The following is a 26,741-nucleotide window of genomic DNA, read 5'->3' as shown; positions in this document are numbered from 1 at the left end:
GAAAGTGATACTTGAAATCAATATGCTTAGTTCTTTCATGATACATTTAATTTTTGGTCAAATGTATTGCGCTCTGACTATCACAAAACACAGAAATTCCATCTTGCTATAGTCCCAAATCACTGATCAAATCTTTCAACCAAATGTCCTCTTTCACTACTTTTTTCGCAACCATGTATTATGCTTCTGTAGTTGATAAAACAACAGTGGATTGTAGCGTTACTTTCCAACTAGTAGCTGAACCACACAAAGTGAAAATATACCATGTTAATGATATTTTTTTTATCTAAGTTTTTAGCATAATCAAAATCAACATAACCAACAATCCTGGAACTAAAATCAGTTTCTTTATTAAAGAATAAGCCAAAATTCAAGATTCCTTTTAAATATCTAAGTATCCATTTCACAGTTTGCCAATGAACCTTACCCGAATTAGACATATATCTGCTAATGATGCTCACTGCCTATGAAATGTCTGAACGAGTACAAACCATTGCATACATAATATTACCCACTGCACTAGAATATGGAACACTAGATATGAACTGATCCTTCTCGTCAGTCTGAGGAGATAGGGGTGTTGAAAGTTTAAAATGCGTCGTAAGTGGTGTACTTACTAGTTTGGAATTGGACATTTCAGATCCCTCAAGAACTTTATCAATGTACTTTCCTTGGAACAAGTACAACTTTCCAGCTTTCTATTTATGTGAATCTCCATCCCCAAAATCTTCTTTGCAGCGCCTAAGTCTTTCATTTCAAATTCGTCACTAAGTTGAGTTTTCAACAAGCTAACATTAGACATGCCTTTTGGCAGCAATAAACATATTACTAACATAATGTAGCAAATAAATGAAAGACCCATATCTGTGATAAAAACACAACTATCATATGTATTTCTCAAATAATCATGATTAATCGTAAACGTATCAAAACGCTTATACCATTGCCTCAGAGACTACTTCAAACCATATCATGATTTCTTCAATCTGCATATATGATCTTCTTTACCTTCAACACATCTGGGTGATGCATATAAATGGTCTCCTCAAGCTCACCATGAAGAAAACTGTTTTAATATCAAGTTGTTGTATTTCTAGATCATGCAAAGCAACCAAGTTGTTGTATTTCTAGAGAGAAAACTTCACTCAAATCCACATTCTCTCTAACTGTAGCCATTTTCAACTAAGCGTGCCTTGTACTTTAAATCTGCAACACTTTATTTTTTTATTTATTTATTTTTTCTCTCTTGAAGACCTATTTGCAACCAACCAAATCCCAGGTTTGGTTTTTGTGAAGAGACTCAATCTCTTTAGTCATCTCTGCACACCACTCTACAGACTCCTTACTCTCGACTGCTTATGAATAACTAGAAAGCTCCTGACCATCAATGTCCTTCGTTGGAGTAGGTGCATACATCACCATGTCTACATGAGCATATCTCTGAGGTAGCCTGATCTACCTCTTCTGTCTACCAGTAGCTATATTGTAGTCTTGCTCACCCTATGCACCACTATCAAAATTAAAATCATGTTCATCAACAATAGTGTGATCTTGAGTGCCATTTGACACCCTTTGTGCAGCTTTAACCTACAACTCCACCTTATTGCTATTACCCTACTTTTTACTTGTAGACACAGTAAACTCATTTCTCGGATTAAGCATGGATTGTTCATCAAATACAACATCCTTGCTAATTACAAACTTAGATGATTTAGGATCAGTACACTAAAACCTGAATCCTTTCACCTCACTGGCATATTCAAAGAATATGCCCTTATTTACCATTGGCTCAAGTTTTTCTTTATTAACATGAAAATATGCAGGATAACAAAAAATTTTTAAATTTGAATAATCAACAGGAGTACTAGATCATACCTCATTTGGAGTCTTGAATTCAATAACTGTGGCTAGAGAGTAGTTAACCAAATAGCAAGTTGTGTTGACTACTTCAGCCTAAAATTCTTTAGACAAGCTGACATTCGAAAACATACTACGAACTCTCTCCAAGAGAGTCCTATTCATCTGTTTAGCTACTCCATATTGCTGTGAAGTGTGTTTAACTTTGCAGTGCCTGACAATACCTTTATCTCTGCAGAACTCATCAAACTCACTTTCGCAAAATTACATAACATTTTAAGTTCGAAATCGTGTTACCTTCTTACCTGTCTGATTTTCAATCAAAACTTTCACTATTTAAAGTTAGCAAATACACTGTTATTTTGTTTCAGAAAATAGACTCAAATCTTTTTGGAGTAATCATCAATAAATGTGAGTAAATATTGAGCTCCACCTTTTGATGAAACAGAAGATGGACCCCAAAGATTAGAATGAATATAGTTCACATTACTTATGATTCTGTGAACTCATGTAGTAAACTGCACCCTACACTATTTTTCAAAAACACAATGCTCACAAAAATCAAGTTTCCATATTTTGTGATCACACAACAGACCTTGATTACTCAGAATAGACATCCCATTTTCACTCATAAGACCCAAAACATGTGCCACAACTGGGTAATGTGTGTATTTGGATCATCTGAAATAGATATTGCAGCTGCACTTGTCATTGTACTGCCTTGAAGGAAATAAAGACCACCAGTCTTATCTCATTTCATTACAATTATGGAGCCCTAAATGACTCTAATGACTCCAGCTTCACATGTGTACCGGAAATCCAGATAATTTAGAGTGCCTAAAGAAATAAGATTTTTCTTCAAATTTGGAATATGTCGAACGTTAGACAAAATTTTGACAATTCCATCAAACATCTTAATCTTAAATGAACCAATCCCAGTAATTTCACAAGTCATATCATTCCCTATCAGAACAGAGCGACTGTTGATTGGCTCATGGGAGGTGAACCAATATCTTTTGGGACATATGGAAAGTACAAGCTGAGTCCACAACCCATTTGTCACCAAAGTGACTGTTAGAGCTGCTAATTGCTAAGACAATATCTAAACCGTTAGACTTATCATCAGCAATGCTAACGGCACTAGACGAACTAGTATCCTCATTATTTTTCAGTTTAGGACACTCATTCTTGTAATAACTAAATTTATGACAGTAATATCATTTAATATTTTTTTTTATTAAACTTTGAGTGTCAATTGCCTCTAGATTTACCATTGTTCTTCTTTGAACCCATATCACTAGATCTACCTATACTAAAGGAACCCTTAACAAACAAAGCACTGTCTTGATTATCCATACTTTTCAAGTTCAATTTACTTCTCAATTCCTTAGAACTCAAAATAGATTTCACATCTGTCAAAGAAATAGTATCTTTATCATACAATATTGAATTCATAAAGTTATCAAATGACATAGGTAACAACCACAAAATAATTAATGCTTGATCTTCTCTTTAGGCTTAATATCAATATTCTTCAAATCTATAATAATGTTATTAAATTCATTTAAATGTGTATTGACTGTATGGAAAAAAATATACGGTGGAAATCAGCATTGAGATTGCAACTAACCAAGCATCATGAGCCATTATGACATTAAAAATGCCATTTAACTTGAACTCTTAATTTGATATCCCTGTACTTTGGGTTTACCCACTACCCAGTTCTCTTCCTTTTCTGAATTTTGCTTTCTCATTAGGTAAAAATAATAGCAAAAGCTGATCTGTTTGGTAGGCCCAAGACAGGCTAATCCCTACATGCGCCCACGTTGCATCTTTGAAAGACCCTGGGGGGACCCGCAGAGTGGGGATCCAAAGCTTTGTGTGGGTACCCTACGTAACACTCTGTTCAGCCATTCACCGTCAGCCCTTCTGATGAAGTTACACCCACCGCCACTCTCTCTAGGATTCTGGTCATAATACTCTCATCGTGGTAATTTGAAATCTAGGATCCACATCCCAATTTTCAAAATTTTATTCAGATAACTACAGATGTGATTCAAATCCTATAATGCAAAGCATACTCCATGTAAAATTGCCTTTTGGGTTCTCTTGACTTCAATGAATCATCTTGTAATCTATTCCGATCCAAATGTTAAAAGGTACTTTTACTGCAATGATAAGAGGCACTTTTGGATCTTTAACCAAACCGGCCAACCATTCATTGGTTGTGTTCCCATTGGGGTACACATCTTTGATTTTATTTGGGACGGACCATATACGGAGGAATATGATAGGAAGGCACAGATATACAAGTAACACCGTTTTGTAGAGCAAACTGTCCAGCACAGACCACACAATGTGCTAAGACTAGTAGTATATATTGTCCATCATTGCCCTCGGGAAAAATGAAAAGTTGGTATTAATTGTCAACCATTTTGGGTAAGATTGAAATTATCATACCCTCAACTTTTCGGCTCTCAATCATGAGCCTAATAATATACGTTGTTTTATTTTAGTTGAAAAAAAAAAAAAATAATAGAATTGTGTCTTTCTCAGCTTGTCAAGAGGTCGTTTGCATGTGACTGTCACAAAAAGTACATAGATTCTCTGTCCCTCTACTAATTTGATACCACAGTACTTTACCGTATTTGTGTGGACTCATAGTATTGTTTACATAGTTAAGCAACATCTCTACGTTTATGAAATTGCAGAAGATTTTATTTAGATAAAAATCAAAGAGACAGTGCGGCGGCGTTGTAAGATTGATCTCAACACTTTAAAACAATATGAGATTGAATCAATATGTTAAATTTATAACTTATCAATTTGAATTAGCTTGTCTATATAAAATTAGAGATGATCTATGCTAACTATCACAAGATGCTTGGCTGTCTATTTTATGATTCAGAGGTTGAAACGTAGGCTCGAAAGATGTATACTTGAGAGCTGAGTGTGTGTGATTGATGGGGTCTAATTCAAGCCTCAAGCTCTTGATGGCAAATTGAACCAATGGATGGCAATGAATATGACTTTATTGATTGTTAATATGGTTCATCTCTTTGAAAATGATAGGAAACAACTTTGAATACGAACCTTTATTAATTAGGATTGGGACAAGGGATATTGTCTTCTGCTCTCCTACACCAAGGCACAAATTAAGCAGTCGTTATGCATGTAGTCCGGCCTTAAATTTTCTTGTTGCCTGCGCTTGCACTCCTAATTCTAACCCAATTCAAAACCAGTTTCATACCAAGCTTTGAAACTAAAGGATGAAGATTTTTGTTGTGTCGGAGAAGCACATGGAGTGATGGGAGGAGACGAAAAGGCCGCGAAGGAAAAGATGCATACTTACACATCTCTTTATTTCAAAGCGTGTAACTTTAGTGATAACTTTAATGAGGACCTGGTCCCCCTTTTCATGTGCTAAAATGGGTCATGTTTTGTAATGTGTACAGGTTGAGAAGATCAGCGGAAAGAGTAAACATGTAGAGCAAACAATGAAATGAAACGTAGATAATGCAGCTAACTCTCCTAAGTCCTACTCTTTTATTTATGAACTCGAAATGGAATAATGAATTGAACACCCGAATCCCATTTGGTTCTGTATCTGGGATTTGGTCCACTTTTCATGAACTAAAATGGGTCATATTGGTTCTTAATCTTTGGATCAAGCAAGAGCTTGATCAACCAGTTTCTGTTCATATGAGAAAACTTTCTGATGACAATATCTTCATCCTCTTAACATTCTCCTGCAATGACATTAAATCGTCTGATTTGGGGAGCTAGAGATATCACAAGATGCAAGTTATCCTCCAAGTACATTTTATAAAACCAAACAAAAGAGATGCAACAATGGTGAATATAATAGAGCTTCAGATAAAGGCAGACTTGTTTACTCATTATGAAAACACCATGAATGCATTTAATAAATGCAATATCGGTCAGTTAGAACAAAAGGCCAGGCCTCTATGGTCTATCCTTCACATGTCAAGTTGTATAGGAATGTTATTTAGCAACAATTTTAAAATGTTTAATTTCCCGTGGGAACAACTTGCTCATATTTTAAGCAAAAAAAACAAAGTTAAAAAAAGAAAAAAACTATATTTGCTGTTGATTCTCTCCCAAAGTGTGGTCATGAATAAATTGAGTAGATTCCATAGCGGGGGGGGCATACCAGTGAAGAAAGTTCCTACACCTGTTTAGAGTAAATGAGCTCGCTCTTGTTCATGACCAGTGTTAGAAAAACAGGGTTTTTTATGGGTCCTTCCGGGACTAAAAATTAAAGGAGAAAGAAAATTGATGATGTTTTTGCCTTTGGATCTATTCATTCTGAGAACTGTGATGAAGTCATGAAGCCAAACGAAAGAAAATAGTGTTAAAAATTGGGGTGAGAGAGGCTCGAACTCTCGACCTCAGGATAACTCAGAAGCTATGAGACCTACGCGCTAGCCAACTGCGCCACCACCCCGGATGGAAAGATTTTTCTCCATAATATTTTTGAATCAGGATTCACTATATATAGTAGACAAGAACATTGCTATGAGCACCTTTATTTATTCATTTGACAAGGGGTTTGAGGATTTTGAACCCAGGTTTTCCAATTGAAGAACATGGTCATATGTAATCAAGCAATCATGAACTTGACACATTGCTCTAAGCACTTGAGAATATTATTGACGTTAGAAACTGAATCAACATATAAATTTGAAAAAATTCAATAGTTTAATTTAATATTCAATTTTATTATATTACGATAATTTGGTAATTTGGTGAGGAATAAATCAAAGTTGAATTGGAAATAATTTCCTCCCTGCTTACGCTTCGGAAGTATGTAATAATATATAGTGATTCAGTATAAGAAAGTTGTGAATGTGATGACCTAGATTGAATATAGGAAAATGATAAATGAGATTTTACATTGATTAGAAAGGAGAAGTTCTTGCCTTTTTATAATAATTTCAGTACGCTCCAATTTTAATATTAACTAGTCATTTTGAGTGATCATTTGGATTCATCCTGATTTTCTCTCTCTCCCCAAGTGATATTTCTCTCCAACCTTAACAGGAATAATCTTCCCTTCTTTGACCATAGGGGGGTGGAGCTCCGACTCCACTCACCCTCCCCTTGTCCGGGTCACTCCAGATCTGTCCATAATTTATTTTTCTAGTTTTTTACTTATTTTTTGTCCATAGCACCGAGATGCATTGATCTGCTGCCTTCCGACATCCTACGACCACCACGTGCCCTACCATCAGAATTTCTAGCCGCCAATCCTTTGGACGGAAGAAGAAAATTGATTAAAAGCGCAGCATGTACATCTCACACCGCGCGTGAGACTGATGCACCGTGGCGCTAGAGGAGTCTATCGCTGCCACGTGTGGCACCTTCGGGGTTAGCGGCTTATCTCTTAGATCCAACCTTTATCTTCTCTTTAAGGGTGGTGCTACACGCGCCTCCACAACCAATGACAGTCATGTGCCGACAATTCGACTCATCTTCGAGTTGCTATTTTCCTATGTTCCCACTTTTCCTAACCAAAGATCAAGAGGAAGAGGTAGTGAAAGTCTCCTTAAGCCAATCCAAACCAACAAAATGAAGCATACAACAATCTACAACAACTTTTAGTCGTAGTTTTATAATCTGTTTATCAAATTGTGTCAAAACCACTTCAACCGGCTTCTCCTTGTAGGAAATGGGTGGGAGCCAAGTTATTGACTCTAGATCCCTCCTTATTTTATTTTTCATCTGTTGTATTTTCTAGTTTGGGATGATTGTTGGGGGCTCCCACCTTATTGAATCTTCTATCTTGTAACCATTTATTTGATCTATGATATGCTTGTTTAAGGAAAAAGAAAACTAGTCATTTTGAACCATAAGCCCTGATTGGCTTGTGATTTCCTTGCATTTATCCTTATATCAAGTATTAAATGTGTGACATATACTCATCCCACACCATTTATCCCAACTAGTTGCTTTTCATGATAGTGATTTCTCCTGGAGATTAATTATCTTGCACACGTTCCAAACCATGAAAAACATTTAGATATGACAATGAGGTGTAGATGCATTTACCTATTGATTCGGACATCCTAATTTGCTATCCTCACCTAATGACAAAACATTTAGATATGAAAATGAGGTTTAGCATGATAACATTTGTTGGTAATGCAATAATCACTTCTTTAAAATTTAGATCGATGTGGAGAAGCAGCATAAAGCTTGGATGCAAGTTACCGGTTGAAATCACATCTGTTGTGAAAACGATGATAGACAAAACAAAAGCAAACACAAGCAAATCAATCACGACACAAAATTAATGCGGTTCGGCAATGTGCCTACGTCCATAGAGCTGCAGAGAATAATATTATATTGAAGTATCACAAAATACATTTTGGGACGAAATCTCACTGTTTAGAACACTCTAAAGTTATATACTATTCATTAAGTACATATTTATAGCGTTATACATCAAAAATTCTAATTTTCACTTTTATGCGTTATTCGCTCAACCAAAGTGTTGAGACTTGAGAGTGCCTTGAGCGAACTCTTAGTCTGATATTTGCTCGAGCGATATGTCGAGCAAGCCTCGAGTAAACTCTTTGCCTGAGTTTCACTCGAGCCACCTGTCGCATAAACATCGAGCGAACTTTCTGTTGGCGCTTCCTCTAATAGCAAACAGTGCAAAAAACCGGCCCAACCCGAATCACAAAATATATAGATGGTGGCTGGCGAATGTTTAAATGTTGACGATATAGGGGAAAACAAAGGTCCGTTTTATATTTGACTCTGAAGACAAGCTGTAAATACGGGTTATTGTGTCCTAAAGAGGGGTCTGTTTTAATGGAGTTTAGCAAAAAATGAGTGAGTACTTCTTTGACTGGGTTCAATTCCCTTTTGGGGGCGTATTTCCATATGTAATATGTATATGCATGAGTCATGTTTTCTTGTTTAGTCATCCTCAACAAAATCATGGTGTTGAAATTGACAGCCCTTCATAAAGCAACATAGTACATATCTATAAGGTAGTGCATGGCGAGTTGTGAGATTTCAGTTGCACCCAGGCATAAACTGGATCCTTCCATTTTTAATGACGGTTGAAATGAAATGAAAATATTTTTTTTTGTTGCAAGTCGATGCCTACACAAATCTAATGCACTTTCCATTCAATTTATTTCGACTCCATCAAGATAAAGACGAAATCACTAGGCACCTAAGAGGTTTACAGAGAGAATATATGATCAAGACTAAAAAGACTTGGAACCTAAGAATACCTGCTCAGCTCACAATAAAATCATGAGCTTGAGCGTCTGAAAACTAATATGGTATAGAAAAATGGATTAGCTTTTAACTTATAAGCAGATACCAAGTTTGAACAAAGCAAGTAAATGAATCTTGTTTATCATTTAAAAGTTGTTTCAGAGTAAGAAGTTTTACATACTTCAGATTCCACTTGACAGGATTATTTTTCTTCTGTACTTGTGATCGTTACCTGATGGGAAAGCAGAGACAACTTGTCATCACTATCATTTAAATCAAGGCTCTTCTTCCCTTCATAATCAATGTCAATTTCACTTGAAGGAGAATTATCTACTTCCAGTGCTTGCATTTCTGACATGATCAGTGCCTCCATTCTTGCACGTTCACGGTCTCTTGGGTACTAGCAAGAGAGGAATAAGTAGATGAAGCAACAAATTGCTGATGGAATGCTAATTACTATGAAGAGTGCCTTGGCAAGTGATGCTGCATTCTCTCTATCTGTTTCAATCCCTACAGAGTTTGAAGATCCTTTCACATTTGGTTTATAACCATAAATATGCTGAGCCAATATCCCGACTACATCAGGGCCAAATGATGCTAGCATGAACTCAAATGATTCATCCAATCATAGATACTTGTACGAGACTTCTCAGGGACTATCTCTGCAAATATTGGACTGCACACCATTTACATATCAATGACAATATTAGTGAGGTGTGTTAATTGTATCTTCATTAATTTACGTTGAAATTGCTTAGTTACATATGCATCACTTGAAAATATGATCTCATTAGTTTATATTTTTTTCAGGGCAATCCTGATAATAACTTGTCAGCACCTCTCAGCAATGCAAATAAGTCCAGTGAAGAACATGTTTTAACTTGAATGATAAATTCGTACAAGTTTTCTGTCTCTGCAAGTAATCATTTTCCTCGACAGGAAAGCCATACCAAGGAAAACTGTGAAGGCAAAGGTGAAAGAAGCGGAGCAGTCATGTTGTCAGCACCTCTCCATGACTAACATCAATTCAATCTACTCTAAACTAGACAATGCCCCTATTTATGCCTATCCTTTTGCAAACACACAACTGATAGTGAACCTTTAAACAGGATTTGGTTATTAAAACTAAAGTAATCACCCCAGATCAGATATGGTCCTACTGAAGCACATTCATGCCATGGGGATCTAGATGTGGTCTGTGTAACGTCCCGGTTCCGGATAGGTAGGAGAGTTACTACTAGTCACTCAAAATTATGTCTCAATCATATAGTCATAGACTCCAAAGTTTTCAATGACACGTATAACTCACTGTTTCAAATCAACTACTCTAATGTAAATAATCTAAAACACCACAAAATCTCAAAATAAACCCTGACATTCCAAAATACCCAATCGACAAAGCAAAAATAGAGATATTGAATAAAATGCTCAGATAACCAAAGTATCATCTTTGTACTTATTCCACTATGCTCACGTAGCATTATACAAGATTTATAGTCTTGATTCCCAGCTATACCATCAAAATATTTGAAAAATGTTATGGAAATAAGGGGTGAGTTATCAGCAACTTAGTCAGCAGAGAACATATACTAGTATATAAACATGAACATTTTCAGAAAGTTCAGTATGCAGAAACAGAACATTTCATTTTCATATGCAGATATCAGAAACGTGTTATAAAAAAATCATAGCGATTTTTCAATGTTTTCATGCTAAAAAAATCAATTGTTTATATTTAAAGACATTTTTCATATTTAAAGACCATTTTCATATTCAAAAACCAACTGTTCATAGTCAAAGATCCGTTTCATAATCAAATACCATTTTTCATATTAAAAAACCAACTGTTCATATTCAAAGATTCGTTTCATAACCAAAGACCCCTTTTTCATATTAAAAAATGATTTTCATATTCAAAAACCAATTGTTCATATTCAAATATCCGTTTCATAATCGAAGACCTATTTTTCATATTAAAAAACCAACTGTTCATATTCAAAGATCCGTTTCATAATCAAAGTCCCATTTTTCATATTCAAAAACTATTTTCATATTCAAAAACCAATTGTTTATATGCAAAGATCCATTTCATAATCAAAGACTCATTTTTCATATTCAAAAATGGTTTGGCATAACATAACTAAATATCTTCATCTTATCGTATTGTATCGTATCGTATCGTGTTATATCATATACCATGTTTAACCTCTGTGGTAGGGTTGTGCTATCCTCGGTGGCCAAACCATGCAGTATCATATTGTGAAACTTCTAATTTTTCAATCTCGGAATCTCGAGTGTGCACATCGAAAAAAACACATAAAAGACCTATTTGTTTCCAAAGTGGGTGCACTCATATCATATCATATCATATCATGTTGGTACCAACCATATACGTGAACCAGTATCATCATATCAGAACCATATTCAGATTCAGAATCAAAACAGATAAGTATGCCAAATGTTTTTTTTTTTCATATCCATATCATATCAAAATACGTGCTAAACATATTCATATAATTTTCATTTGATAAAAAACAGATCCAAATCGTTTCATATCACGTGTATAAAAATCTCAATGATATCATATTCGTTCTTTTGCATATTTCAGAAACATGTCAAATATTGCTCTTGTCTGCATTATTCATGTCAAAAGTATTTCTTTTATCTTTCATACATATTTCATGAGTGCATGTAAAATATATACTGAGATTGTTTTTCACAATTTCTTTTTAAAACAACATGCACATTTTTACAAACCAACCTTAGTTAATTTCTTTTTATGCAAATCTAGCATAAAAATCCCGTTTACCTGGACTTCTTAGCTTTTAAAAAAATTTCCTCAATAATGCCGAACAAAATTAATTGTCACCTATAAGATAACGTAAATTTTTATAAATCTCAAATCAATCTCGTATTTCGATATTTAAGCCTAAACTTCTAGAATAACCTATTTTTAATTCCTCAAAACTCAAAATTCTCATTATTTCTATAATACCAACATCACTTTCTAAACTCATCAATATCCAACTTAATAAGTCTGATTCAAACATTAAATTCTAACTTATTTACGAATGAGATCTTACTATAATTTATAAAACTAAATAACATAACTATATCGAAATCATTATAAGTAGAAAATCATACTTTTGTTCAAATAAAAAATATTCTTTTAAAATGATTCAAAATAAGATTTTGCGCTTACTGATCACTTCAAAAATTCATTAGTATTTACATAATAAGTACTTTGTTAAAATATCACTCTCTTACAAATACCAACTTAACAATACGTCCAATTAAAAACATACTCTGCAACCCACGTAATATACTCATTATTTCAAACCCAAAGTACATAATATAAATTCATCAAATTAAACACCCTAAACAGTAAACCTGGGGGCATACATAAGGGGTAAAGAAAAGTAACAACACTTCCTTATATTAGGTTAACATAGTTACTTATATATATATATTTATTTATATAACTTATAAGAATAAAACTAGAGGAACAAACGCATTGTTGATAAAAATAGAAGGAAAACAGAGTAGGTTTTGAGAGAAACTTCAATCTACAACGTGAAGATTGATTCTGAATGTTCTGCCTCTTCATTTCTCATTAATTTGATATATATATGCTTAGATTGAGACTCACAACTTCTTTAAATCAGAAAGACAACTTCCAAGATTAGCTAATAATAGTAAAGACTAAACTTAGTAAACTTAAACATAATATGAAGAGTTTCTGTAAAATAACATCACATTAAACCAACTTCAATACTCCTCCTTGACGTATTTTTCAGATATTCCAAGCATTGATCTGAGGAATTGAAACTTGTCTCTAGGAAGAGCTTTTGTAAAAATGTCAACTATTTGTTCTTCTGAGCGGCAAAACTTTAATTCAATTTCTCCACTTGCTTCCACTTCACGCAAAAAATGGTATTTGATTGCTATATGATTGGTTCGACTATGCTGAACATGATTCTTGGCAATGTCAATTGCTAATTTATTGTCACGAAAAATCTCAGTAGAACCTTGCTGTTTTTCCCCCATATCTTCTAGAATTCTTCTTAACCATATGGCATGGTTTGCTGATCCAGCAGCATCAACATACTTTGCCTTGGCTGTGGATTGAGCTACATTTCCTTATTTCTTTGAACTCCATGAAAACATACCAGATCCAAGACCAAAATAGTAACCAGAAGTACTTTACATGTCATCTGTAGAACCTGCCCAGTCACTATCAATGAAGCCAACTAGCTTTGTTCTTGAAGATTTCTTGTACCACATGCCCAAACCAATTGTTCCTTGCAAGTACCTTAGAATTCTCTTAGCAGTTCCAAAGTGAATCTAACTTGGACATTGCATAAACCTTGAAAGCAAACTAGTAGCAAATAGAATATCAGGTCTGGTATTGCATAAATAAAGCAGACTTCACACTAAGCTTCTATAGGTTGACGCATCCACTTTCTTGACATCATCTTCCTTTCTTAGCTTTTCAATAGTAATCAATGGTGTTGCAACTGACTTGCAACCTGTCATATTAAACCTTTTCAACAAATCTTCTGTGTATTTCTTTTGGGAACAAAAGATTCCATCTTCTTCTTGGCTTACTTCCATCCCGAGAAAATAGTGCATCTTTCCCAAGTCAGTCATCTCAAAACTGGCCATCATTTCCTTTTTAAATTTTTCAATCATCTCTACATTATTTCCTGTAAAGACAAGATCATCAACATACAAGGATACAATGATCATTTCAGCACTGTTTTGTGACTTCATATACAAGGTTGGTTCACTTTTACTCCTCATGAATCCTTGATCAGTAAAGTAACTATCAATTCTTCCATACCAGGCACGTGGTGCCTGTTTCAATTCATACAATGCCTTTTTTAATTTGTAAACTTGTCCTTCTTCCTTTATGAATCCCTCAGGTTGATTGACATAAACCTCTTCTTCTAGAACACCATTTAAGAATGCTGACTTTACATCTAGTTGCCAGATTTTCCATCCCTTTTGAGCAACAAGTGCTCTTATAGTGTCCATTCTTGCAACAGGTGCAAAAGTTTCATTGTAATCAATTCCTAGATGTTGTACATAGCCCTTGACTACAAGTCTTGATTTATGCTTCAGTATTGAACCATTGAGATTCAACTTGGTCTTGTAAATCCATTTAACTCCAATGATTTCCTTGTTTGCAGGTTGAGCCACTAATTCCCAAGTTTCATTTTTCTCAATCATTTTTATCTCCTCTTCCATAGCTTTCAGCCACACTCTTTCTTTTGATGCAGCTGCAAAACTTTCTGGTTCAAGAGAAGTGTAATTGCAATGTTCATAAACATCACTCAGTATTCTTGATCTTCTTATGAGAGATTCTAATGTTGATTCTTCATCACTATTGGAGGAAATCTGTTGGGTTGCTGTGGGGCTTCTAGCTTCATTTTCCTGAGGAATACTTACTTCATCCTCTATTTCTTCTTCTATCTCAGATGATGGTACAAGTGGTATCTCTACACTTTGTTGAACCACCTTCGTAGCTTCCCAATCCCAAGAGGCATTCTCATTAAACCTCACATCTCGGCTAACAACAAACTTTCTAGTTTCCAAGTGAAAAACTCGAAAGCCTTTCAAAATGGTGCTACATCCCATAAAAATACCCTTATCAGCTTTCTCTTCTAGTTTACTTCTTTTCTGAGATGGAACATGGATGTAACATATGGAACCAAACACCTTTAGAAAATTTGCAGTGGGTTTTATTCCACTCCATGCCTCATAAGGTGTCTGATTTTCTACTGCTCTTGTTGGTACTCGATTAAATAAAAACACAGCAGTATTCACTACTTCGCCCCAAAATTCTTTAGGTAATTTTTTCTCAAATAACATGCACCTTGCTATTTCCATCATTGTTTTATTCTTTCTCTCGGATACTCCATTCTGTTGGGGAGAATATGCTACTGTTAATTGATGCTCAATACCTTTTATTTCACAGAATTTCTCAAACTCTTTGGAGTTATACTCAGTGCCTCGATCACTCCTCAATGATTTAATTTTATGACCAGATTGATTTTCAACCAGCAGCTTAAACTTCTTAAAAGTTCCAAAAACTTCATATTTTTCATGAAGAAAATATACCCACATCATTCTAGTAAAATCATCTATGAAGAGAATAAAATACCTGCTTTGATTGTGAGTTGAAGTTCTCATTGGACCACACACATCAGTGTGAACCAGCTCCAATTTTTCTTTAGCTCTCCATGTGCTTTCCGAAGGAAAGGATAGCCTGTGTTGTTTCCCAAGCATGTATGCTTCACAGACTTGTGCTTCTTTTTCCAAGAGAGGTAAGTCCCTCATCATCTCCTTCTGGTGCAGCAATCTCAAGGAGTTGAGGTTGTAGTGTCCAAATCTTTGGTGCCATAACATAGTATTTTCCATAGTTGCCACCATAGCTTTAGGAAAGCTCCATTGAATAGGAAAATTCCTACTTCTTCCCATTTTTATCTCAGCAAGTCCAACTTTGTTTTTTTCATCATATATTTTGCACAGATTATTCTCAAAGCATAAAGAATAACCATTTTCCATCATTTGACCAACACTCAACAGATTTTGATCAAGACTAGGAACAAGTAATACATCTTTAATAAACTTTGTACCTTTCGTTGTCGACATGGCCATTGTGCCTTTGCCCCTGGATTCAACCAGATCTCCATTACCCATCTTAATTTTGGTTTTAACAAAGGAATCCAAATCAGTGATGATGCATTCATCTGAGGCCATGTGGTTGCTACACCCATTGTCAATGAACCAAGGTTTTTCTTCTTTTGTAATAGCTTGGCAAGCAAAAAACAGATGCTCACTTTTTTCCTTTTCTTCAGAATAATGAGCTTGATGATTGTTTTTGAGTCTACAATCTTTTTCCATATGTCCAAACTTCTTGCAATTCCAACATTGAGGCTTCTTGAGATGATAGCAATTCTTCTCATGATGATTTGTTTTTTTACAAATACCACAAGGTGGAAACTCACTTTCCTTTTCTTTCCATTTTATCTTTCCTTCTTTCTGAATGTAATCTGTGTGCTTTTGATCTTTATGTGGTTTCTTCTTATAATCTTTCACTTTTTTATTTTTCAGAGTTACTTTAGATTGAAAGGCATGCTCCAAGGAACCATCACTCCTTCTTGCTATTCTCTGTTCATGAGCTTGAAGTGATCCCATCAGTTTAGTAACTGATAAAGTTTGTAGATCCTTCGATTCCTCAATTGATGCAACAATGTGATCATACTTTTTTGGAAGACTAATCATAATTTTTTGAATGATCCTCTGATCAGCAACCTCTTCATCATGAGCATACATTTGATTAAAAATTTCAATTAATCTTGAGCAATACTCTTTCACCTCTTCAGATTCCTTCATTTTTAAATTTTCAAACTCCCTTTTCAATCCTTGAAGTTTGATTTTTTTTACCTTTGCATTTCTTTGGAATTATGACTGTAGGATTTCCCACGCACCCTTTGAAGTATTGGCCCCCATCAATCTTGGAAAGATGGATTCAGTCACTACTTGTTGCAGAATAAACAAAGCCCTTGCATCCTTGGTGCTTTCTTGTTTGTGTTGTGTAGAGTTCGAGACTCCTTTTGAAGGAATTGCAACTCCTATTTTGAAGATAAGAAGAAAGTCTTCATCTTTATGCTCCAATAGTCGTAGTTCTCACCACTGAAGATGAGAACTGATGTAGTTGCTCCCAAAGCAGCCATTGACGACCGTTCAGATCAACCTGGTTTGCTCTGATGCCAATTGTTGACAAAAATAGAAGGAAAACAGAGTAGGTTTTGAGAGAAACTTCAATCTACAACGTAAAGATTGATTTTGAATGTTCTGTCTCTTCATTTCTCATTAATCTATATATATATATATATATATATATGCTTACATTGAGACTCACAACTTCTTTAAATCAGAAAGACAACTTCCAAGATTAGCTAATAATAATAAAGACTAAACTTAGTAAACTTAAACATAATATGAAGAGTTTTCTGGAAAATAACATCACATTAAACCAACTTCAATACACATGGAAGTAAAACCATGTGGCGATAGGGGCTTACCCAAGGAAAACCGAGGCACGCGTGGAGGGTAAGGTGCGATGGATGTTGGGCTGAGGTGATGGTGGCTTTCCGGACGGCATCGCATAGGAAGAGAGAAAGAGAGAGTGCTGAAAAAAAAGGGAGAGGGAGATAATGTGAGAGAAGAGACGGAGGGAGAGCAAATCGAAGGAGGGAGATACGGCGATGGAGCGTTGGTGGCTTACCTAGAGACTGAGGTGGCGTGCGGCTGACTGGGAGTGACGGAACTACGGCTGGCGGCGTGGGTTGGCAGGTTGATGGCTCACGGTGGTGGAAACACTCCTCTGTTTCTTGGTGTAAAAATATGTGTGGTGTTTTTACCGATAGTTGAGAATCGGGCAGGATACTCAGAGGAGCGGTGGCACACGACTTGGGTGGTGAGCTCAGAATGGCTAAGGTACCGGCACGGACTGTGTTTGATGGAGTTGTGGCCACGTGGATTGGCTTTGGGGTGGCGGTTTACTGGTTGCAAACCGAGATCTTCGGTTTGGTGTTTTACTGAAAAAGAAATGGTGGCTGCTTGTGAGGTGGTGCGGCCTGGACTGAGGTTCACATGGAGGGTGGATGGCTGAGGGCGTGAAGAGAGGGCAGTAGCATTGAATCTAGGGTTGAGAATGCTTAACATATATATAAGCTATAAGTAGGAAACATATCAAACCTAAAGAAAATGTAAGGAGGGACGTGCATGAAAAAGGAAAATGGCATGAACTGGGAGATGTGGAGTTTGGATTCGTTCTCACGGGCCTGGGCTCTTAGCCTAAAAATATTTGGCCCACAACTTAGATCATGTTTGGGATTATTGCATGAGCTTTTACCTTAAGTTTTGGGCCTTGACTTAACTTAAAAAAAAAAAAATACACTTGTTCCATAAAATTCATCGGCCCATAAAAAGATTTTTCATCTGACCCAAAAATATTTAAGGAAAATATTAAAAAAGCAAGCCTATTTTTTTTTTAAAAAAATTTCGTTAACCGCCAAAACAAACAATTTGGATCCACAACCAGTATATATATATAAAAAAATAATATTCAAAAATTAACTGGACTCTTCATACGTATAAATCTAAAAACAAAAATTTTGAAAATAGCTTATTACTAGACTTAGGTGTTACAGTCCGAACCTTCAACATTTTAGCATGAAGTGACCCAGATCAAGAATTAATCTCTGCATGTTTGCACAATGCGAGACTTTTGCTCTTGCGATGGAAAATTACCTGTCTAACTAACACCATCATAAACATTCCAAAATACTACAAAATGTGAAAAAGAGGTTGTATGCAGTACATAATCAACAAGTATATGTACTTGTTAGTTGCTGGAGCTGCCCAGGATGTGCAAAATTCGATAATGAACATGACCAGTCCATGCATGAATGTCGTGGATGGATCATCAGGTAAATACTAGCAGCAAAATAGTTGTTAAAGGAATGGTCACACCCGTGGTTATCTGTGAATAAAATTGTTCTTCCAGTATTGGGTAAATACTATATCCCCCATCCTACCACCAAACAAACCCCCAAGTGAAACACCAATTATTTGTATGGTCCCAAGGAATGCTGTTTTTTCATGGGATAAACCAATGAGTTCGAACCACATGGGGGCAAATGACTAAGCTGACCTGGCAAATGAACCAGAAACACCCGAAGCCACAATCACCTGGAATGATGGGATTCTAACAACCAATTTTGCTTCATTAAGTAGGTCCTTTACATCCGACCAAAAAGGCTTATGACCTCGATTTTTAGCTATACTCTCTTCGAAAAATGAGGATCATTTGCAAATAGGTGGACTAATATGCCAACCACGACACTTGTGATTCCAACTAGATGAAAAGCAAATCTCCAACCAGGTATACCCATGACAGATGTTGAGGCAAAAAGTACAGCACACAGCCCGCCAATGATGGATCCCAGGTTTCCTGTTAGTTGTAGCCATCCAAAAGCCAAACCACGGTTGCTCTCATCGGTTGAGTCTGCAAGTCCAATTCCATTTAAACCTCTAGAGACTGCTACCTATGGCAAGAAACCAAATGATCAAAGATGTTAGACTCTGCCACAGATAATGCTAAAAAACATGTGATAAGTCTTTGTGAGTGTTGCCTATTAAGGGTCACCCTTGTTTAAAAATCTCATATATTTCAAAGTTTATTTTCATGAAGCCTCTAATAAGAGAACGCAACTTTTCCTTAAGACCTACAATTATGATTAACTTTAATGCAAAATTTCGCATTTCCCCCCATCTTAAATGTTATAGTAGTTCATTAGAACTTAGCTATCAACATCTAGAACAATATTTTTAAGATATTTATTTATATAAACCAATAGTGACTCATAACTTGAACATAGCATAAACCCACCAAAGGGCTTTTGGAGCTGCATCAAATTGAATTTCAGTTGAAATGAGACTAATCTAGAACACATAGCAGCATATAAAAAATGTTATTTATTTTCCAAGAAGATTATATTTACGATGCCTAGGTGCAAAAATAATTGATGCAAGTCTGTGTTTGCAATTATTGTTGGATTACATCTCGTACAGCAGCTTTGTTGTAACGTCCTAATGGAAAGCCCAAACTATATGATCTATACTTTAAAAGGACTAATCAATGATACAATTGAAGTCCCATTGGAACATTATAAAGACCAAGAACTTCTCTTTCCCAAGAATTGTGGAATCCCATACATTACATACTCTTATCACTTATTAGAATGATGTATCACAATCTTCCCCCCCGTTATATTCCTGACGTCCTCGTCGGGCCAGTCCGTCATAGGTGGCATGGCTCAAATCCCACATGTCTGGTTGAGATAGACTCTGATACCATTTGTAATGCTCCAATGGAAGGGGCAAACCACGACCTATATTCCAAAAGGACTAGTCAATAATACAATTAGAACCTCATTAGAACATTATAAAGAGCAATAACTTCTCATTCCTAAGCAATGAATCTCATACATCACATACTCTTATAACTTATCATAATGAGGTATCACATTCGTACATTTGATCACTCTCCTAATATCTTGAGTCACTTAGTCATGGTTTCCTTTTTCCCCTTCTAAAGATTTCTTGGATATTTAATGTGGAGCCAACGACAATGAAAAGTGAAATAAAGAAATGAAATGCAACCGCTTCATTGTTAATCTCTAAGTGAGAGCCAAGTACACTAGATCTAGATGATCTAGAAAGGAAAAATAAACCATAAAGCACACATGAATTGGCCAACTATGGTGCAACTGGAAACACTGCTTCTTTTTCCTCCATCCCTCAATTTCCGAAACATCTTCTAGGCATATATGTTCTAGATAAAGTTGGCGTTCTCTGTTTTCAACAGTAGTAATACTAACCATGTAACACATGAATACAGAAATCCAACAGTCGGAGGTTGTGTTGTATGCCAATTTTCAGGAGCAAGAACAATGAAACGTTAATAGTTTCAACAGAAATAAGAGCTACTAGATAAGAAGAAAAAGAAGAAGGTTCCTAATTACAAAGCCATATTTCCAAAAACAAAAAATAAAACATGCTTCCAAACCTGTATTTCCATATTTCCAAAAATAGAAAAGAAAACATACTTCCAAAACTTTCCCAAAATAGCAAATAAATATTGTTTCTTATGGCCAAAAAATAAATTAAGTGCTAACTAATGGATCTCGTTTGAGAATAGACTATTGAGATAGGTGTTCCCAACCTCACTATCTCAGTACGAATTTACGCAAGGTATAGAAAGAACTTGGTCAGAACATCTTCTATACGTATAATTGCCACCTGTTACAATTCTATCTAATCTGTATTGATGCTAGAACATAATTGTTCTACCAAGACTTATCAAGAAACTCACAAATCATACACAAGCAGTAAAGAAAGTCACAAGAACACAAAATCTTTACGTGGTTTGATCCTAATGATCTACATCCAAGGCAGGAACAGCTAGAAGCATTTGTTGTTTATTGATGAAGTTGAACAATACAGTTTGTGTACAAGACTATAAACTCTCATAGATCACTTCCTCTCACAATGAGAAAGTATCTCCCTCTCTCGAGTTATTTCTCTTTGACTCTCTTGTATTTATTCTTACATCAAATATTACCTTTCAAAATGAATTATAGAGAACTGATTTATAGAGTATACAAGCATAACAGAAAGCTAAGCATAACAGAAAGCTGCAGCCCTCCACCTCAGCACTTGAGTCTTGGCTGCTTTCTTTTTTCCACTTGACATGTGTAGAGTTCTAACTGGTTGTCACCTTTTATAACAAATCTCCACCTTGACAAGCCTTTAGAACTTGCAAGATGTCTTTTCCTTCTTAGCTGTTCTTGCTGGTTCCCCCTAGTGGGTACGTACTTAAATTCCCATGTGAATCAAGCTTATACAATATCTAAACTTGATTGTAGGTAGATATTTTGTCATTATGTCAGAGGGGTAGGAATCTTTTCCACCCCAATCTCTCCAGCATATATGATGTCCCTCACAAAATGTAATCTAACATCTATATGCTTGGATCTCTCATGATAAACATGATTCTTGGCTAGATGTATGGTGCTCTGGTTATCACAGTGTATTGTGATACTGCCATTAATCATGCCTAATTCATGAGAGATTTCTTTTAGCCACATAGCCTTTTTTATAGCCTCGATCATTGCTATATATTTAGCCTTAATTATTGATAAGGCTACCACTGGCTGTAGATTTGCCTTCCAACTGACAGCTCCTCCAAAAACAATGAACACAAAACTTGTTAAGGACTTCCTTGTGTCCAAATTTCCTGCATAATCTGAGTCAACAAATCCTTGCAGTTCAGAACATACAAGTTTATTTTTCCCAAACTTCAACCCCAAATGCCTAGTACCAGATAAATATTGAAACACACTTTTGATAGCATGACAATGTGGCTTTCCTGGGTTGCTCATAAACCTACTAACTAAGTTAACTGCATAAGTTAGATCAGGCCTAGTGCATATCGTGGCATACATGATGCTTCCCACCATGCTAGCATAAGGAATTTTCTTCATAAATTCTTTTTCCTCATCTGTTTCTGTTATTTGAGAAATTGACAATTTTGTATGTTGTCCAATTGGGGTGTTAATTGTTTTTGCTTGATCCATTCCAAACTTGTTAATAACTTTTGAAATGTTTGACTTTTGAGATAGGTAGAAAAGTCATTTTTCCTTTTCCCTCACTATCTCCAATCCCAATATCCTTTTGGTAGAGCCCAAGTTCTTCATCTCAAATTCTGACTCCAATATGCATTTGACTTTATCAATCTGATTTTTATCTTTACATGTTATGAGCATGTCATCCACATATAGTAGTAGATATATTGGCCTTTCTTCATGTAGCTTGTAATATACATAGCTGTCATAGTTGCTTCTATTGAAACCATTTTGAATAATGTAGGAGTCAAACCTTTTATACCACTGTCTTGGGGACTGTTTAAGTCCATAAAGTGATTTTTTGAGTAAGCAAGCTTGATTCTTTGTGGTTTCAGTTGTGAACCCTTCTGGTGGCTGCATGTATATTATGTCTTCTACTTCCCCATGTAAGAAAGCTGTTTTAACATGCAACTGTTCCAAATGCATATCTTGGTGAGCCACAAAAGAGAGCAACAACCTTATTGAGCTGTGCTTTACCACAGGAGAGAAAATTTCATTGTAATCCACTCATTCTCTCTGTGTGAACCCCTTAGCTACTAACCTAGTTTTGTATCTAGGTAATTCAACCCCTGGTATGCCCTCTTTCCTTTTATAGATCCATTTTGATCCAATCAACTTCTGATTTCCTGTTTTTGAACCATTTCCCATGTTTTATTTTTGTTTAGAGACTCCATTTCTTATTGCATTGCAAGAATTCATTTATCAGCCTCTTTACTAGCCATGAAATGATCTTGGCTCTAGCTCAATTATTTGCTTTGCAACAGTAAGGGCAAAGGCTGTTAACTCAGCTTGCCCATACCTTTGTGGAGGTCTTATAATCCTGAGTTTCCTGATGAGATGGTATACCATTTGATTGCTCTACCTCAAGGTGCATATCAACAACAGGGTTGACATTCTTAATTACTTTTCTGTCCAGCCATTTGCTCTTCATTAAAGGTCACATCTCTACTTATAATACACCTTTGCCTCCCAGGTTCATTAACCCACAACTTATAGCCCTTAACTCCCTTTGGATACCCCACAAATATGCACTTAAGTGCTCGAGGTTCCAACTCATCTGTTTTGGAATGTGCATATGCTACACATCCAAAGATTCTAAGTGTTCATAACCTGATGGTTTCCCAGACCACATCTCTTGTGGGGTTTTGAAGTTTAAGGTTGAAGAAGGGCATCTATTAATTAGGTGCATTGTTGTAACAGCAGCCTCAGCCCAAAAAATCTTTGGTAATCCTGATGTTGCAACCATGCACCTCACCCTTTCCAAAATGATTTTATTCATTCTTTCTGCTAAACCATTTTGTTGGGGTGTTTCTCTCACTGTTTTATGTTTGGCCATGCCCTCTTTCTTATAGAAATCATTAAATTCATTGGAAAGATATTTTAAGCCATTGTCTGTCATCAACCATTTAACTTTTCTGTACACCTGAATTTCTACTAGAGTTTTTCATTCTTTGAACTTAGCAAATGTATCACTTTTATTTTTTAAAATATATAGTCATACTTTTCTGGAATAGTCGTCAATAATAGTCAAAAAATACCTTGCACCACCATGTGAATTCACTTTTGCAGGTTCCCATAAATCTGAGTGAATGTAGTCCAGAATTTGCTTGGTTTTATGAGTTGCTGTCTTAAAGCTGACTCTTGTTGATTTCCCAAGAATACAGTCCTCAAAGGAAGGTAATTCCCCAAGCTTTTCATTTTTCGATAAGCCTTGTTTCTTCAGTTCTTGTATACCTTGTTGATTGACATGTCCTAGCCTTCTGTGCCATAACAGAACCTTGTCTTTCATTTGGTTTTGGACTAATGATGCTTCACCAATTATTGTCTTGCCAACCAATGTGTAAAGCCCATTTTTTATTTTCCCCTTAATCACAGTAAGAGACCCATTTGCAACCTTTAAAATTCCAGATTCTGATTTAAAAGAGCAATCAGATTGATTTAGCATATCCAAAGAAATCAAATTTCTCTTCAGCTCAAGTATGTATCTTACTTCCTTGAGTAACCTTTACATACTATCATGCATCTTCAATCTCATTGTCCCAATTCCCAGAATTTTACAGGATTTATTATTCCCAAAGATCACATGTCCTCCATCAAGTTCAGTGAAGTTCTCAAACCAAGATTTAGAGGGGCACCTATGGAATGAGCATCTCGAGTCCAGGATCCATTCCTCTCTTGAATCTACTTATGAAACATTCAGTACTTCAACACTTTCATACCGATCTAGGACAACAACTGCATTTCCCTCCTCCTAGACTTATTTTCCACATTTTGCTTCTTTTCTGGACAATCTCTTTTAAAATATCATTCCTTGTGACAGAGGAAACAATTTAATTGTTTTCCTCTCGATTTTGATCTTTTTTTGTTGTTCTTCCCCTTGTGATTTCTTTTATCTGGCCTATCCCTTACAACTAACCCTTCTCCAGTTTATGTTTTATTGTCACTTTTGTTTTGTAATTCTCTTGAATGCAAGACAGATTGAACCTCTTCAAGTGATAGACTTTATCTCCCATACATCATAGTTTCTTTGAGGTTTGCATATGAGGAGTCTAAAGAACTCTATAACAGAATTGCTTGATTCTCATCATCTATTATTATGTCTATGTTTGCAAGACCCAAGATAATCTTGTTAAACTCATCGAGGTGATCTTCCATAGCCATACCTGGATTCATTTTGAAGGTGTAGAGCCTGGTCTTCTTGTTGAGTCTGTTTGCCAGAGACTTAGTCATGTATAAATTCTCGAGTTTTAACCAAACTCCAGCTGTTGTGTCTTCTTGGGCAACTTCTCTCAAGACTTTGTCTCCAAGAGAAAGTATTATGGTGCTATGAGCTTTCTGCAAGACTTGCCTTTTCTCTTTTTCTGATAGAGAATGAGAACTCAGGTTCTTTCCATCAAGAAGTGCATCTTAAAGCCCTTGGTGTACCAGTAATGCTTTCATCTTGATCCTTCATAGACCAAAATCATTTTTTTAAGTGAATTTCTCGACATCAAACTTGGTTGTCCCCACCGAACTTGGCTCTTGATGCCACTTGTTACAATTCTATCTAATCTGTATTGATGCTAGAACATAATTGTTCTACCAAGACTTGCCAAGAAATTCACAAATCATACACAAGCAGTAAAGAAAGTCACAAAGAACACAAAATTTTTACGTGGTTCGGTCCTAATGATCTACATCCACGACAGGAACAACTAGAAGCCTTTGCTATTTATTGATAAAGTTGAACAATACAGTTTGTGTACAAGACTATAAACTCTCACAGACCACTTCCTCTCACAATGAGAAAGTATCTCCCTCTCTCAAGTTCTTTCTCTTTCACTCTCTTGTATTTCTTTCATTTCTTTCTTACATCAAATATTGCCTTTCAAAATGAATCACAGAGAACTGATTTATAGAGTATACAAGCATAACAGAAAATTGCAACCCTCCACCTCAGCACTCAGTCTTGGCTGCTTTCTTTTCTCCACTTGACTTGTGTTGAGTTATAACTGGTTGTCACCTTTTATAACACCGCCTTTTTAATAATTTTCTGATTTAATAAAATAAAAAAGAAAAAGTATTAGAATAGGTACGGATCTACGTATATGAGAATAATGAAACACACAAGAAAGTTCGAAAAACAAAATGATTACAAACCATAAACATAAGAGAGAAAAATGGTAGCAGAAAAATAAATAGAGGTACTTGAAAGGTGGAGGATATTCCCACGCATAAGGTAGCGGCGGCCCCCAGAGGAAAGCTTCGAAAGCAATGACATGGGCACGGTTATGGCGCAGAGCCAGGTACGCAGCTAGTGGGTAACAAAAGTACTGCACTATGGATCGGAACAGAGTGAGTGAACCCAACCCAGTTGGGTCGGTGTGCAGAACTTCGCCGACCTCCTTGTACACCCCTGGCAACAGGGCCTCGTCGGCGCTCTCCATTATACCAGCTAGATTCACCAGCACCAACGTCACTGTCTCTGATTTCATTTTCGAGTTGTTCCGTTCCGCGCATTGAGTTAGAGTCCTCTGCTTCAAACAGGGGGGAGTAAGAGAGCGGTTTCGGTTTTCGAGTCATTATCGGGCTCGTCTTTTTGGGACCCATATAGATCTTCCTTGCTGGGTTCACCCACCATGACCCAATAATTAGTTTTTTTTTTTCCTTTATTGTTTTTAAAAAACAATTTCTTTCTTGCATGTTCCCTCATAGATAATGTCTATAAACAATGAAACAGAAGGCGACACAGAAGAAAAGAGAGATGGTGGATGACGTGTCTCTTCCCCCTCCCTCGAATCGTGCATGTGTCGTATGTATAAAAAAGCAAAAAGAAAAAGAACAAAACTAAGCAATAAACGAGGAACATTGCCGAGTGAAACGGGA

The 26,741-nt window shown here is 36.0% G+C and overlaps 1 non-coding gene and 1 pseudogene across 1 annotated transcript; both read right to left on the bottom strand.

Moving 5' to 3' along the window:
• Nucleotides 1-6,240: 6,240 nt before the first annotated feature.
• TRNAM-CAU lies at nt 6,241-6,325 on the bottom strand. The gene is given in 2 exon segments: nt 6,241-6,276; nt 6,288-6,325. It is a non-coding gene; the product is annotated as a tRNA-Met (tRNA).
• A 2,991-nt stretch (nt 6,326-9,316) lies between these two features.
• Nucleotides 9,317-26,403, bottom strand: LOC108982607 (annotated as a pseudogene).
• Between the last annotated feature and the right edge of the window lie 338 nt (nt 26,404-26,741).

Source organism: Juglans regia, chromosome 10 (genome assembly GCF_001411555.2).
Source record: "Juglans regia cultivar Chandler chromosome 10, Walnut 2.0, whole genome shotgun sequence".
In the NCBI taxonomy this organism is placed as follows: Eukaryota; Viridiplantae; Streptophyta; class Magnoliopsida; order Fagales; family Juglandaceae; genus Juglans; species Juglans regia.
Note: the sequence above shows the minus strand (reverse complement) of the source record. Positions and strands in the feature narration are given on the sequence as shown.